Consider the following 16630-nt stretch of genomic DNA (forward strand, 5'->3'; position numbering starts at 1 on the left):
ACCCTCACTAAACTGAGAGTCAAGTGCTGTAGAAGTGTGGTTGTCCCAGTGTTTTCAGAGCCATAGAATGACCGGCCCAAGGACACCAAAAGAATATGACCCCAACCACCATGATTGTGACCTAATAACCTCTGTCTGCACTAGTGAACAGGACCTGACAAATGTACAATTTTGAGCTTATGTATAGTGTGTAGGGTACTTCTGTTAGCTTTTTCAATTATGGTTGACAGTGGAGCATGATGACATATTGCTTGCAATGTACATAGAGCACCCCTTTCAACCATTAGTTTTTTTTGGACAGCCTCTTCCGGTCATGGCATAAAACATGTCACCTACATCAGCGATCAAGGTAGAGGAGTATTTATCTTGCTATTTTCTGTTTGGTGTAATATTCCACCTCCAACAGAACACCTGCATTCCAAGGCATCAGGAAATACATTACAACTAAAATGTACACTCAACCACAAAGTGTTTGTCACATTCATTTCTTTACCTAATACTTTTGTATCACTGATACCAGTACAAATACCAATAAAGTCACCACTGATAACACTAATATTATCAGTACCATACAGTACCAATACAACCACCACTAATGCCACCATTACCAATGCCACAGATGAAATGCCGCCAATAACAACACCCTCTATTAACACCACCAACAGACCAATGTCTCCACCAATATCACTACAACAATAGATCACCAATACCAGTGCCACAAGCAACACCAACACCACATTCACCAATAGCAATACCACCAATAAACTGACTGACAATACTATTGATGCTACCATCAATTCCTCCACAGCCAACGCCATCAATATAACACTAACAATGTTACCAATACCACCACCAATACTACCAGCGTCACCAACACCACCACCACTAGGCAGTATCAGTACCACCAGCCATTCAATTACCCCTCCAGTACTACCCCAAACAACACCACTGCCAGTAATCTCTGTCTTAAAACATGATGTTACTTTTTTGGCACCCTGTAAATATGAGAAAATGTGCATATTCTCCTCATTTCTACTGCATTGTACAGCCCATTGGTCTATGTACACTGCTCTGAAGCACCCTGTGGATAAAAAACTATGTTAAGTAAGAAAAACACATTATTCAACCAAGTGGAATTTCCAACTCCTTCTCAGATATTCTGCTAAAGACTGGGAAGTGTGTTGACGAAAACTTGTGTTAAACATCAGGAGCATAGCAGGTGTGTAGAACAATCATATTCGACCTTTTTATTCCCATCAACAGTGGACTTCTGTACTCATCCTCGGATTTTTGCATCGGTCTGTCACTGCTTAGGTCAGTAGCGCCACTACTTTCCCTCATACTCTATCTTCCATTTACTTTTTTCCTTTTTGAACGAAATGATCAATCAGCAGCAACCAGCAACATAGAGACTGAAAACTAGCAGCTTCCGATGTATGGAGCTTTACAGTGTGCCCCTCTGCCCACAACACTGGACACAATCAGCAGTATCAGCTCATCCAATCTTCAGCATCAACACTGTAGTCTAATACACTATGTTTAACTAAGTTAGGTGAAACCCCCGCTCTAATTATCACTCTGATAGTCCCCTGGAGTGCGTCTGTCTGCTCCTTATACAACAGTTCCCTGGAGTCCTGCTCCCACAACCGCTTCAAGGCCTCCAAATCATTAGGAAATTATTTGTAAGTTTACAGTATATAAGAGAAGTTGCCTTGTGCTGTAAAGGTTCATCTGGCGCTCTATCTTTCCATGGGGTAATTTCTACTACCAGTGTACCCTCAGCACGTCTTTGAAGAGAACATGTCAAAGTCATAAGTAGCGAAAAACATCCCCTAATGGCATCTTGAATTCATCTTTCAGTGCCTGAAACTTCTTTACATCTGCACCCTCCCATATGTCTCCCAGTTTGCTTCTTCCTATGAGATCCTAGCGCTCAAACCTCATTAGGTATTGCACTTTACCCGGTATACCATAGTGACGCAATGGGGCATCCCCTGTTAGGTTAGAGGACCATCCCATCTGTCCACGCGTCCTATTCTGTACCTGCAGCACCACCCTAATGAATGTCGCCCAATCAGCCCTACCTTCCTTTCCATAGAATGCTGTCAGTTATCCTTTTGGTGCAGCACATAGTGCTCCTCCTGCTCAGGAAAGGTCCAGTCATTAGGCACAACTAATTGTGCAGCCCAGTAGTATCTCCTATGGCTGGGGAGGGCTATACCACCATCATACACTCTCCTGGTTAGTCCTAATTGCCATATTTAATTTACTTATAAGTCCCTAGTAGTGTGCACTACATGTGCCCTGGGCCTGTAAGTCAATTACTACTAGTGGGCCTCCAGCACTGATTGTGCCACTCACTTAAGTAACCCTTTAAACATGTCTCAGGCCAAACCCAAAACTTCCTTTTCAATGCATATGCATCACTCTAAGGTAGGCCCTAGGCATCCCCAGGGCCAGAGTGCAGTTTGCTTAAAAAGTTAGACATGTACTTTGAAGTTTTACATGTAGTGAAAAATTCTTGCATTCGTTTTTCACTACTGCAAGGCCTATCTCTCCCATAGGACTTGCCTTATAACCTTTTCTAAGTATAACTTCCAATTGGAAAGTGATACATTTTCCAAGTTTGATTTCTCTGGAATCACAATTTAAAATCACAACTTATGGTGAAGTTGGATTTTAAATTTCAATTCTGAAAAATTGCATGTTTAGAAAGCTGGCATTTTCTTACTTTAGCCACTTGGCTCACATGTCCGGGTGTAGTGACAGCTGGGCGTTGTGTATTCCTCCTAGATAGGCACGCACAATAGAAGCTTAGGCCATCCTGGGCTAGATAGTAGGCAGGAGCTGGATACAATCTCACTTAAACCTGAATAGGCTGTGTCCTGTCCACCCACAAAGAGCTGAATAAACCCCTGTAGTACGTCTGGAGTCAGGGCAGGAAGTGCAGGGACTCTGTGCGCTTCAGAAAGACATGTCTTTGAAGTCTCCTCCACTTCAAAGGCCTTCAGAGTAAAGTACTAGACCTCTGAAACCACCAATTCAGTACACCTCTGGACCTGTGGATACTCTGCCAGGAAGGACTGCTGTGCTGCTGAAGGACTGCCACTCTGCTGCACTGCTGCTTTGCTGTGCTGACTTGCTGCCCTCTTGCCTGGCAGTTAGAAGGACTGGGCCTGAATCACTTCAACCCAGAACCCAGAGTGACTATAAGAGAAAGCTAGCTGGCCTCTTGATCTGAAGTTTCAGGGACATAAAAATACTTCAAATCACCCTGCTCCTGCACTTGGACCCGGGCACCTTTGAGTCTGTCCTACCAAATGGTGCCACACCAGTCCTGGACCCTTGGAAGTGGGCCTAAGGTGCTTGCTTTAGCCCAGTGGTTCCCAACATTTTGACTTCTGTTGACCCCCACTTTATCAATACTGGAACCCAGGGTCCCCAGTGAATCGTTATTTGAATCTGGAGACCCCCCACTGAGCCATTACTGAAAGCTGGTAACCTAATCTGTTAAAATTATTACATTTTCAAAGCAGTCGCAGACCCCCTGCGGAGGCTTTGTGGACACCCAGGGATCCCCCTACCACAGTTTGGGAACCACTGCTTTAGCAGAACTGACGCACCCTCTGATGTGGGAGCACAACTGGCGCATCACCACTACTGCATGGGTTGGAAGAGATGCAACAGACTCATAAGGCTACATCTTGAGACTGGCGCATTTGGTTCTAAAATGCATCTGTGTGATGCTTTCCCTGGCGCAAGCTCCTTGCAACCCTCGGCAACTGCAGCCTCGATGACGAAGCCGAACCTCCACATTCCTTCCACTTTGTGGATTGAAACCAATGCATCGCCTCAACAGAGCCACGCATCCTATACAACAATCTTTGCATCACAAGCCCCTTCAACAGGATCCTCGACCTTGACACATCAGGATCTCAGATTGGACCCTCAATGCATCTCGGAACCGACTCATCGCTCTGGCTGCACAATGTATCTTTGTTTTGGACCCACACAACTCTCCAAGACCAGTATTTTAGGTACTTTTGCTCATTGGGCCTAACTGGGTCCCTGTAGCTGGTCCATGCTCCATTGTGGTTGGCCTGAATTTTTTACTTTGTCCCAGTCAGGTGCAACCAGATATCCCCACTTGGTGCTTCATGCTTCTGAGTGCTGTTTTACAGTTTATTGTTGAAAAATTCATGAATCAAGTTCTACTGAGTGGATTTTTGTTGTTTTGGTCTTGTTTTATTCATTAAATTAAGCCCTGATTTTCTAACAGGTGTGGTATCTTTTGTGTGGTGTTTTCATTGTTTTACTGTTTGAAGTGTTGCACAAATACTTTACACATTGCCTCTTAAGTTAAGCCTGACTGCTCTGTGCCAATCTACCAGCGTGTGGGCACAGGTTAATTCAGGGTGTGCTTGTGACTTGACCTGACTAGGATTGTGGTTCATGCTTGATCAGGTGTGCATAACTCTGTCAACTAGAAAACCAATTTCTAACAATCGCCGTGGGTGAAGTGAAAGTAGTGGGAGCCCACAACTGAGGAGATCAGCGGATGTGCATGGCAAGGTGGATGTGTGGCAGAGATATTCTGCATCTGCATTACAGTATTCCTTCTATTCTGGAGCACAAACTCCTACCCATGGTTGGATTACCCATTCACCCAAGTCTTGTATATGTACTAGTTCCTAAATATGAGATTTTTTGGCTGGCTGATTTTGGATGACTCACAGTTTTACACGGAGCTGGGTAATCTAGTGTTTAAAAGCATAAAGCGCCAAAACCAAAGCTATCTGGTCAAGCTTGACCAGGTCAAATCTGAAAAGTCAGGCCGACCGCGATGGGGTGGGGGTCAGATCCCTTGAGATGGAAGTGATGCATCAGTTCCCAGCCATGCAAAGTCAGAGATGCATTGGAAAAGGAGGTGATATGTTGTGTAGTCGGTGGTGCATTGCACTCAAGCCTCACAGCAGCGGCGATGCATCGGCAGCGATGGAGATGCTCTGGTACAAAGCGGCACAATGACATTGATGTGTTGGTTCTTGGCTGGAACAGCACTTTATACCCACTTCCAAGTACCCAAGGCTAAATTGGCACCACTTGGTAGGGAAAGACTCACAGTCGGTAGAGTCCAGTTGCTGTAGGTGATGGGTTGGAAGTTATTTGTGTCTCTGAGACTTACGAAAACAGGAGTCAAGCCAGCAAGCCCTTGGGTTCAAGTGATGTGGGTCCAGCCCTCATCCAGGCAAGGACGGCAGCAGGCAGTAGGTCAGCAAGGCAAGATAGCAGTTCTTCCAGAGCAGCGGTCCCTCACACTCTTTCCTGACAAATTTCTCATTGCAATTTTGCCATTCTCCACCTGCACGGTTATGAGATAGTTGACAGAAGATAATTTACTGTCATCTTCTCTTACTTGGAATGCAGATACTGCTTCAGCGGCTATCATTTACTTGCAGATGTGATGAGGGAGACAAAATAATACTCAACCTCACCATCCTTCCCTCTCACTACCTGAGCCTGGGTTTCTTTAAGGAAGTACAGCTTGAAATAAATGTAGGTGTCAGAAACAGGGATGTATGCTGTGATCTTTTCATAAAGGATTGTGTCAGGTTTTCTTCCAGATCCAGAAATTGTGGGTACTGCCCAGCTATATCAAAGGAGGAACTGCAAGTATTGCCTATTGGCATAGTAGGCAAGCCTCAAGACGTGATAGGAGTTAGAATATATGGGACTTAAACCTTTCTATACTCTCTTGTGTAGCTTGTTTTAGCAGTCACTTCTTACCTCAGGTGGTTTGAAAAGTGATTCAAATACAATGCAGCACACTTTATTGACGGACGTGCAACTAAGATTAACAGTCAGCTAGAGATATTACTTTGAAAAGGAATTGCACTTGTAGAACCACCATCTAATGAAATTGTGATAAGAATTAGAAAGACCAGTTGCATTTTAAGCCACTAGTCATTACATTTGCAGAAATATTTAAAAAAAATAAAAAAAACAAAAGAAGACTTTAGTGTAATTTTACCTGCACAATTGCTTTTTCAAATCATGTATCACAGGCCCAATTTCAGCATTTTGCAAGTGCAGCAAACTCACGTCTACTCCCTAGCAGAGGATGCCCTCTCTAATTAGAAAGCCCTTTCTCATGAACAGGATCCCTAAAACCTTCCTTGCAACCACCATCACAGTGGATGCTTTAAAGGTTATGAAGTTTCTGAGCAAGCAACCAGGGAGTTTTCTCCCTGCACATCACGGTGATTGCTTTTTCCTGCCTTCAATTGCAATGTCTTGCATGGTGGTACTAGGCAGGTATCTCTGGTGATGGTTGCTCTGTCCTTAAGAGGGTTGAGTGGCCATCATTATAATCTGGTGCCAAAGGTTAGCAGAGGAAGCTGAGGATCCACTCATGAAAATCACTTAACCCCATCTCTAAATGGGTAAGAAAGACAGCAAGACTTGAGAAACACCAATTGATGGCAGTTCTCATGTTCCCCTAAGTGACCCCTGTATTCTTTAATATTGAATGTTATACAATAAGAGATCAGTAGGCAGAGCTTCGGAGGTGTCTCTAATGATGAAAGTTCTTTATGTGGAAGTAAATGCAGGTATCCCAGTGGTAAGTAATGCATTGAGGAGACAGAATCTGATATAACAAGATTGGTCTGCTTTTAGTGTACCACCAAAATTTCAAGTTTTTTTGCTGTATTTTGTGAAATAAATCTAAGTCCAAAGTATGATATTTAAAACTACATAAAGCTGAACTTAATATACTTCTTAATTGATGCTGTCCAATAACTGTGATAATACTAATATATTGGGGAAAATGCTCTCTGATCTAACAGCTTCTACTGAAAAGTTTGATTGTATGTGTGGCACTTGGGGGCTAGGATAGGTCTTTGATAAGGTCAAGATATAGTCAAACCTAACGACTACATTTTCTGATTGTGTAGCATAATTGTTAGCATATGCTGATGTAGTGCAAAGCCTGACTGGATTTCTTTAGGCTGAGGAGGTCTTGAACCTTAGGAGGACAATAACTCAGGATTTGAAGGCAATAGCTTTATAGTTTCAAACAGCTCATAGTTTCACTAGCCCCCCCCTCTTATCCAGCCTACCCCCTCACCTGCTTATGTGGATGAGGAAGAGATACATTTCTAATCCTGACATGGATAAGCCTACCTCAAAGTTGGACATTACTGTCCCATTGTTGAGCCCTACGTACAAAGGACAAGCCAATTTGTGGACTTTTGCAAAGCATTGTAGGGGCCTGGAAGGAACCTCGAATTTGTGACTCCAACTCAATGTAAGGGTGCGTACTGAGAGTGGGGCACTCCCTGAGCCGTCCCCTTCACTGAAACAGGTCACTTTTGTGAAGGCAAAGAGTGAGCCTGTTAAGCACCACCACAGATTGTGGTATGCTCTCAGGTATATTGCTCATCATGAGGATCCTGTGGTGCTTCTCTTTATCTGAGGCACTCAAAAGATACAGTAGGATGATTATATTGTGGTTGCTTGGTGTTTCAATTTAATTACAACATATGCATCTGTCTGCAGGCAAGCACCACTGAAACAAAGGTAGGCATGGCAGATTGATCAGTGGCAAATCTCTTTGTTTGTTCTCAGTTTAGTGGAGATGGGCAATTGTTTGCTCTGGTCATCAGATAGCATAATGAAAATGAAACAGTGAGACACTTCTGGAATTCCCTTTCTTCTAACAGAAGTCTATAGCATGTGAATATTGGAGTTGGTATCTTATTGACCCCTTTGGATTAGTGGTTATCGGATATGTTGAATAGAGCAACTTCGGAAGGGAAAGATAAAACCATTTGTGACAGGGAAAGTGAGAACTAGTTGCATACTTATATCCTTGTAGGGATGACAATGAAGACTTTGGTGGACATTTAGAGTATGACAGGGCTAGAGCACCATCTTAAGTGGATGGCTTACCAGCCCAAGCAAACTTGTGTGTTCTCTGCTCTATTTACAAGGAGTGAAATCTCTGAATTTCCCATAGCTGAGAGAACTCTGTATTCAGAAATCTTTGACTTGACAGCCCTGTGGAGGACGCCACAGTGAGAGAGGCTCTACACTATTTAGAGAAGGGAGACAGTCACCAGATCTCCCTCCTCAGGTTCACCAAGGGATCTGTAAATTTTTTCAGACTCTGCATTGACAGGCGAACAGGGGCCATAGCCTAGGCTGACCTGGGGGGTTCTGTAGGCTTCCCACCAGAGACTAAATGAGCATTTAAGGTCAGACGTGACTATTGTCTCAACTAATGTAATCAGCTGAAAAAGAGATGTCAGAATCATTAATTACAATGGGGCTTTGGCTCTTCCTATTTTATAATCTTTGTTAGGACCTTTTGAGAAAGGTTGCATATTATTTTCCCAACTATAATTCTGTACATATTCTATTGCAATGCATGATGGATGCCTTGTGTGAAAGCTTATGTGCGATACACGAGCCAAAGATAGGTGATATAGGCCAGTCTGGTTAAATTGACAACATTTATGTCAGATGCCACAATCGGATATGTTTCTTATGCAAAGTTAAGACAAAAGCAGTAGGTCTGACCTATTTATTGTGAAAGGCATATAGTAAGGCAAATTGGCCTTTGTGGGTGGATTGACATTATTCTGCATTAAAAGTGTGTAGAACTGTATTTTGTTACATGGAGCCACATGGAGTCCTGCATATTTCTATAGTGATCAAGGATTTTGGTGTTGGTCACCCACTTTGTCAAGCGTTGGGAGTAGAAACGTAGCACTGCTAAAGTCCTTGTTGGGCCCATTTGGGAAGGACTATACATTGGTTTGCCAACTAGAATTTTGTATAAATCTAAAATGTTATATTTGTATACCTGATGGTCATCTTATGGGAAAGCTTATGCACAATACAGCAGGGCTGAGTTGAATTATAATGAGAGTTAATGATAAAGGCTATAGGACTTGTTCTTTGGGAAAAGTTATAAGTCTCCTCTGTTTATTATGAGAAGCTACAGCAACGGCAGTAGGCCAGACTTACTTGTGGTGAAAAGCATACGCTAACAGCAATAGCCCTTTAATGGTGGATTGTATTACACTGTGCTAAAGCCTGTAGGCAGGTGTTTTGTTCTATGGAATCTCACACATTACCATACTATGAAAGGGATTTAGGTGGTCCTCTACGACAAATTCTGGGTGTTAGTTAGCATGGTGATAATCTTTGATGTGTGCACTTAGAATGGACTGTATATTGTTTTGTCAACTGTAATTGTAAACATATTTGTAATTGTATAACTGTTTACATGATGTGTGACTTGTGGGAAAGATTATGCTCAAACAAGTATAATTTATATGATTATGGTATTAAGACAATGATAAATACAAGAGGCGTGATTGGTTCATTCGGAAAAGTTATGTCATTTGCTTTAGATTTAATCTGTCTATTATGAAAAGTTACAACAAAGTCAGTAGTCCTAGCATATTTATTGCGAAAGCCATATCTTAAAGCAAAGGGTACTGCTTTACCCTGTTAAAGCATCTAGACAAATATTGCCATTGTCATTCACACTACGCTTTCATTCACAACAGCATACAGTGAGTGGCACTGGGATAGTATGCTTCAGCCATTGTCTCCAGGACCCAGTGAGTGATAGCATTTTTCCTGATCACATACACATCTACCTGGACAAAATGTTTCAGGGACAGGACTGGTGGGCCAGTGTAACAAAGTGGGTTCTGACCCATTTTACCACTTGGATTTTTTGTTTTTGAACTAACCAGTTTTCAGACTTTTATTGTGAGTGAGTCTCACTAAGTCTTGCTTATTGTATACTTTGTTAAAATGGATTGGGAGTGCAATCTGCCATTGTCTGCCTTTTAAAACAAGGTCTGTTGCTGCACAGCAGGGGAAGAGGCTCAGAGTTTGTTCCATGTGAATATGCGCACACATGTGTGGGCACACGTGTGGGCTGAGCAAGTGGCACTACCACTCAGCTTAGCCCATTATCTGTTCACATGTAGTTTGTCACACAATTGAATCCTGTGGGATTGGTGTTGACCTGGTGTAGGCCTCAAAATGTGAGAGGACATTCATAATACAAGTCTGCAGGTGATTAATTGAAAGGGTGTGTGCTTTACTGTATTATACATCCTCTGCAAAATCTGCGCCAAAATACAGTTTCCATAGCTAGGCCTAGAGGCTAGCGTGACACAACAATCCTATGGTAAACTTGAATCCCAAATTCATATTCAGTGCTGCATTTGTAATTTCTGAACTGAAGCCTGATTTTTCATATTACTCTGACTCAACTCCCAAATTGATTCCTGGCAACTTCTGTTCCCCCTGCTAGGCAAATTAATTACTCTGCTGGCCAGCTGGAAGATCAAAGACCTCCCCACACTACAGGGTAATTTTCTAGTGATGGGGCCAGTTCCTGGTAATACAAAGGGGAGGGGATGAAATCTACATGTGATAAATACTTTTTGTCTGAGAAGGCTCATTTTAAGAAGAATCAAGGGGAGAATGTTAGACCACTGGAGCCAATCATAGGAGTGATGCTACTTTGAGGTTTTGGAGAAAGGTGACCAGGCAGATGTGCTTGTGTCTGGAGGAAGGACAGAGAAGCAGATCAGCTGCTCCCATTTGAGCGTCCCAGGTCAGGAGAAGAGAACTGCTGGCTCCTGGCTTGGGAATGGATCTGAGTACTACTTGAATAATTATTCTACTGAATCTATGTTAATGCCATCTGAACATAGTGGAACAAACTAGATATGTGAACAACAGCAAACTATTATGAATGAATAAAGTATAGTGAATCAGTGGAAGGACCATGTATACAGTTCCCCTTGCACAGTTTAGTGACTGAACAGGGGAAGACTCATCAGCACCAGCATGAACAATAGCAATGGAAATAAACAAGAACAAATCTGCTTGACTGTGTGCTTCAGAAATAAGGAGTGGTGTAATGTGCAGGGAAAAGGACAGAGGAGGGTTTCATTATGAAAAATATAGCTTCTAGACCCAAATTGAGGCATAGTAAACAAGGGTCAGGAAAGCGCATTTCTATACATCATAGGAAATGTGTTTAAAAGACAATAGCACTATGTCAGTGTGTACATTTGTAGTCAAGTGTAAAACACCATTTCACACGTTGTTAATATTGCGCAAATAAATGCACAAAAATTCTTAGCAACTTACATCTTGAAATGGTTTTGTTCAAAGCGTGTCATGATTTACCGTTTTAAGATGCCCACCAACTTGCTTCTTAAATTGGCAGCAAAATCAGAACTCTCACAGAACAATGCACTGTGCAGAATACCACAGCAAGATGGTCACCCGCTGTAATGTTTCATTTATTTTTTTTATTTCAAGCAAGTACCCATCTTTTTTAGGCAATAGTGTTGTTTCTCTTTTGTATTTTTATGTTTTTTATTTATATTTCATTTATTTGTCAAGTTTGTGTGTGTGTCTTACTGTGGATGGGTATTTAGATAATTCAAGAATGAGTCAATGGGTGGATGAATGGATGCATAAGTGCTGCGTTATAGCTTCCTTGTTTCCTTGTCCTTCCACTTTCATTATAATATGTACATTCAAATCTTTGTCAATGGGGGGACTAGCACTTTTATGAATACATCAACTTACCTTCATCTTCTTTTCTGCATCATGTTTGCAAAAGTGCCAGCAATTTACAGCTCATAACTATCTGCCATATCTTTGCGTGTGTGGATATGGGCTTTATCAAGACCCCAGCATTGAAATAATTAATGTTGAATGTTGCTGTTACAACCAATTCAGTGACTGCTGTCTAGGCCCAGTGGTTTTGTGGATCTATAGTGCAGGGTCTAACAGCACCTTTGCAAACTAGTGAGCAACTTCTCACAGGGCCCGCACAGAGAAGCCATGTAAATGGTATGCTGTATGTAGGAGGCTGGCTGGTTTGTAGTGGGTACCTAAGGTACTTACACCTTATACCAGGTCCGGTTATCCCGTATTAGTGAAATGTAGGCAGTGTTCTAACAGCTTGGACTGTCCAGAGGTAGTGTAGCAGAGCAGCTTAGGCTGAACTAGGAGACATGCAAAGCTCCTGCAATACAATTATAGTCACACAGTACTTATACACAATAAAAGACAACACTCAGTGTTACCAAAAATAAAGGTACTTTATTTTAGTGACACAAGACCAAAAATATCTCAGAGGCAATACTCCTTCTGCAGGTAAGTATTATACACAATATGTACACTAGAGACCAAAATGAGGTAAGTAAATAGTCATAGAATAGTGCAAACAGTAGAAAATACTATAGAATGCAATAGGCCTGGGGCACACAAACCAAATACTAAGAAAGTGGAATGCGAATCACTAATTACCCCTTAGGAAAGTGTAGTGTGTACAGGGGCGCTGGAAGGTAAGTGAAATACACCATGGCAGAGCCCAGGAAAGTAGGAGTAAAGTACTGAAAGTTTCCTCTGGACAGACTACAAGTTGTGATAAGAGTTATTGCAAGAACCAAGCAAGACTGAAATCAACAAATGGTGGATTCATGGACCTGAAGACCTGTGAAGAGAGGAGACCAAGTCCAGAAGTTGCAGAAGATTCCAGGAAGGACAGAAGCCCCTGCCAACCTAGAAGATGGTGCAAAAGTAGCTTCTCTGGTTAGAAGAAGTGTGCAAAAGAGCACCAAAGATTCCGCTTCGGGTTCCTGCGTGGTGCAGGAGATGTCCCACGTCGAGTTCTTGGATGCAGGCTCTTTGCATTGCTGGATTCGTCCAACAAGCCTTGGTTCAAGCAAGGTCGCGGTTTGCGTCAAAATAACGCTGCCTGGACCCAGGAGGGACCTGGGGGTCTCAACTTAAACTGAGGAGACAGAGGGGGCTATCAGCACTGGAGAGAGCCCACAGAAAACCAGACAGCACCCACAGGAGTCCCAGGACATGGGGACAAAGAAGATGCAAATTGCAGATGGTACAGCACAACAAAAGAAGGTCCCACGCCGCCGGAGAACAACTCAGCGAGTTGTGCATCACAGGATGGAGTGCTGGCGACCTGTGCTACACTGTGCACCAAGGACTCTTGGAAGAAGTGTACAGAAGCCCAAGGAGCTGGAGATGACGCGGTGCACAGGCGTACTGTCGCAAACTGGGAAGGCAAGCTCTTACCTCCTCCAAATTTGGACAGCTGGACCTTAGGACAGTCTGGGTCATGTACCTCCACCACCTGTGTTCCAGGGAGAATGCTCGTCATCAGGAAAGGAGTCCTAGAGAACCGGTCGTCGTTGCAGAAGGGTACCTGCAGAAGCAGGGAAGTGACTCTGTCACTCCACAGGAGATTCCTTCGGTTGTTCTGGTGCAGGGTGAAGACAGGGAGTCCTCAGAGCATGCACCCCTTGGAAACTGTTGCAAATGCTGGCTGGAGCTGAAGTTCCAGGTCACAGAAGTCGTTGTGGATACTTTGTTGCACTTACAGCCATTCCTGGAGCAGTCGGCGGTTGATCTGACGGTCAGAAGCTGAAGGAGAAGATGCAGAGGATTCCTGGAGGAGTCTTGCAAGCTGAATCTGAGGAAACACCCAGAGGAGAGATCCTAAATAGTCTTGAGAGGGGGATTGGCTACCTACCCTGGTATGCACCTATCAGGAGGGGTCTCTGACGTCACCTGCTGGCACTGGCCACTCAGAGGTCTCCACGGTGTCCCCATACCTTGGAATCCAAGATGGCTAACACCAGGGACACACTGGAGGAGCTCTGGGCACCACCCCTGAGGTGGTGATGGACAGGGGAGTGGTCACTCCCCTTTCCTTTGTCCAATTTCGTGCCAGGGCAGGGGCTGGGGGTCCCTGAACCGGTGTAGACTGGCTTATGCAAGGAGGGCACCATCTGTGCCCTTCAAAGCATTTCCAGAGGCTCTAGGAAGCTACCCCTCCCAAGCATGTAACACCTATACCAAAGGGAGAGGGTGTAACACCCTCCTCCCAAAGGAAATGCATTATTCTGCCTTCCTGGGACTGCGCTGCTCAGAACTCAGGAGAGCAGAAACCCGTCTGTGAGGTAGCAGCAGCTGAAGCTGCAGTAGAAACCTTATAGAAGTGGTTTGGCAGTACTGGGGGTCCATGGTGGAGCCCCCAGGACACATGGGATTGCCCCCCAATACCAGATTTGGAATGGGGGGACAATTCCATCATCCATGATCTTAGACACCTCACATGGCCATATTCAGAGTTACCTTTGTGAAGCTACATATAGGTATTGTCTTATATGTAGTGCACGCATGTAATGGTATCCCCGCACTCACGAAGTCCAGGGAATTGGCCCTGGACAGCGTGAGGGCACCTTTGCTATGCAAGGGTGCCCTCACACTTAGCAACTTTGCACCTAGCCTTCAGTAAATAAAGGTTAGACATATAGGTGACTTAGAAGTTACTTAAGTGCAGTGAAAATGGCTGTTAAATAGTATGTACACTATTTCACTCAGGCTGCAGTGGCAGTCCTGAAGAAAGGTTTGTCTGAGCTCCTTATGGGTGGCAAAAGAAATGCTGCAATCCATAAGGTTCTCCTGGAACCCCTGATGCCCTGGGTACCTAGCTACCATATACTAGGGACTTATAGGGGGGGCCAGTGTGCGAAATGGAATTGGAATATGAAGTCACTAAACTATAGTGACTAATTTGGAAGTGGAAAGAGCATAAGCACTGGAGCTCTGGTTAGCAGAACTTCAGTGACACAGTTAAGCATACTGACAACACACACGTAGGCCACAAACTATGAGCACTGTGGTCTTGGCTTGCAGGATCCCAGTGAGACACGGAAAACACACTGACAAATAGGGATTTAACTATGAGCACTGGGGTCCTGGCTAGCAGGATCCCTGTGAGACAGTAAAAACACACTGGCACACACTCACAAACAGTTCAAAAGTGGGGGGGCACCATGCTAGAAAGAGTCTACTTTCTCACAGCCGTCATGACCTTTTTGACACCACATCTTATCAAATATCAAATATTCCTTTATCTCACATGACCCTAACTGCACGCTATTGTTGGTGACAACAGTACTACTGAATATTGACCCACAACGTATTGTGGTACAAGAATATCGACGGACAAAATACTGAAAGGTAAGTACACATAGAGAAGTATAGAAAGGGTATTCCTAATTCCACATCTACATACCTTAAAGATGCAACCTTGAAGATGCATGTAGGTACATATATGTGGAGTTATGAATAAAAAATCTTGAATTACTTACATGTCAATATTTTTTAATGTTTAGTCCTCAATATTGTGTCCTATTGCTATTAAAGGGTCATTATTAAGAGTGCACACTGACGATGACAAGTTTTCTTACCTGTCCTGTACTTAAGAATTATTTTTAAAAATTCAATGACCACAACCGTAGTGGCACGATTCACAAATTTCACAACCGGCCACTCGGAGTGGTAACGCCCTAAAACCAGAGTTTTTGGTGTTTCCTCATGCCATTTATTTTGATTTATTAAGTTTCTATCAGTGCTTAATTTGAACCTGTGGTTTCCGGTGCTCGGCACTGGCACTTAATTGTTGGCACCGACACTTATGGCAGTCTGCCACATGCTGGTGCTGTCTGTCTAAGTTTGGAATGAGCACAAAAACAGTTGTATAGTAATTCTACATACAATAAAAATGACTAATTCATGCCGCCCATGCCATTCTTATACTTTGGGTCACCTGGAATACTCTGAATTGTCATACTTGTAGAGGTCCCATGGTTAGTAGTTGTGTTTGTACGGTTATTGGCGGTGATGGCTTTGGCTGGGGTTATGGAGGGTTCTCCTGGGAAGGGCCCCGGTACTTCTTTTTTTAACAAATTAAGAACTGGTTTCTATTCTTTTAGTAGGATTGTGATTGCTCATATTTAAGGTGTACTATATTTTTACTTTTGTGTTCCTTCTGGCTCTGAATAGCTGTCGTCTGTTTCCCTCGCTAGCGGAAGGTGTATTACGTCGCCCTTGTATCCTTGTCCTTCCTTCCTCTACCTCTGTGTAATGTACTCGACATTCCGGCAGCGCGAGCTCCCATTACGTTACATACATACCAAGTTTTGTCAGTGTAGTGGTCCTCTGATGAATAAACTTACTTTAATCTGTTGCTTGGCGTTATCTTTGTAATACTTCGTCGATGTATTTTTATGGTTTTTAGGTCAAACATGATTCAGGACGAAGAGTAATCAGTGAAATGAAGATTACCAGTATGTAATTAAACCAGTCCCCTATATCAGTGGTTCCCAACCCATGGTCCGGCGACCCCTGGGGGTCCAAGAAGCCTCCTCAGGGGATCCGCGACTGCTTGCAAAGTTTAATAATATCAACAGATTCGCTCCCCAGCTTTCAGCAATGACTCATTGGTGGGGAGGTGGGGGTGAAGGGAGTGTCCCATGATTCTAACAATGAATCAGTAGGGGTACCCGGGTTTTAGTACTGCTAAAGTGGGGGTCTACCGAAGTCAAAAGGTTGGGAACCACGGTCCTATATGACAGAGCGCCGATTACGGCGGTTACGATTCATTTTTCCCATTTCATTGGCCGAAAAGTGCTTAATGTGGACCTGTCCCTTTTTAGACGATTTCATGTTCTACACTTTGTTTAATTCCTCCGTGAACGGTAGA

This window comes from Pleurodeles waltl, chromosome 6 (genome assembly GCF_031143425.1).
Source record: "Pleurodeles waltl isolate 20211129_DDA chromosome 6, aPleWal1.hap1.20221129, whole genome shotgun sequence".
NCBI lineage: Eukaryota > Metazoa > Chordata > Amphibia > Caudata > Salamandridae > Pleurodeles > Pleurodeles waltl.